This window comes from Myotis lucifugus, unplaced genomic scaffold, assembly GCF_000147115.1.
Source record: "Myotis lucifugus unplaced genomic scaffold, Myoluc2.0 scaffold_105, whole genome shotgun sequence".
Taxonomy (NCBI): domain Eukaryota; kingdom Metazoa; phylum Chordata; class Mammalia; order Chiroptera; family Vespertilionidae; genus Myotis; species Myotis lucifugus.
In genome coordinates this window covers 185666-186135 of record NW_005871153.1, presented here as the reverse complement: position 1 = coordinate 186135, position 470 = coordinate 185666, and positions in this window count along the sequence as shown.

Below are 470 nucleotides of genomic sequence, written 5' to 3'. Positions count from 1 at the left end.
GTCCATTTTTAGAAATAGGGTCATAACAGATTAACTAATTGAGGTCATACTGGAGTAGGTTGGGCCTCTAATCCAATTGATTAGTGTCCTTATAGAAAGTGCATATTTGAACACAGGAGAATGCCACATGAAGATGAAGGCAGAGATCAGATGATGCAGCAGGAGCCAAGGGATGCCAAAGAGTGCCAGCAAACCACCAGATGCTAGGAAAGAGGCTCCCATAAGGATCCAACTCTCCGGTCTCGGACTTCTGGCCTCCAGAACAGTGAGACGATAAAGTGTTGTTGCTTAAGCCATCCAGTGTATGGTTTTTTGCTATGGCAGCCCCAGGAAACCAATACACCTGGTAAGCTTTCTCTCTACAAATTCTTCTCTTTCTCTCTGAAGGTAACTTCAATACTGTGTTTCGTTAACTGGAACAAGAGGTAAGGCCAGGGACTATTTCAAGGTGTTATAGATTTGTTGGAAGT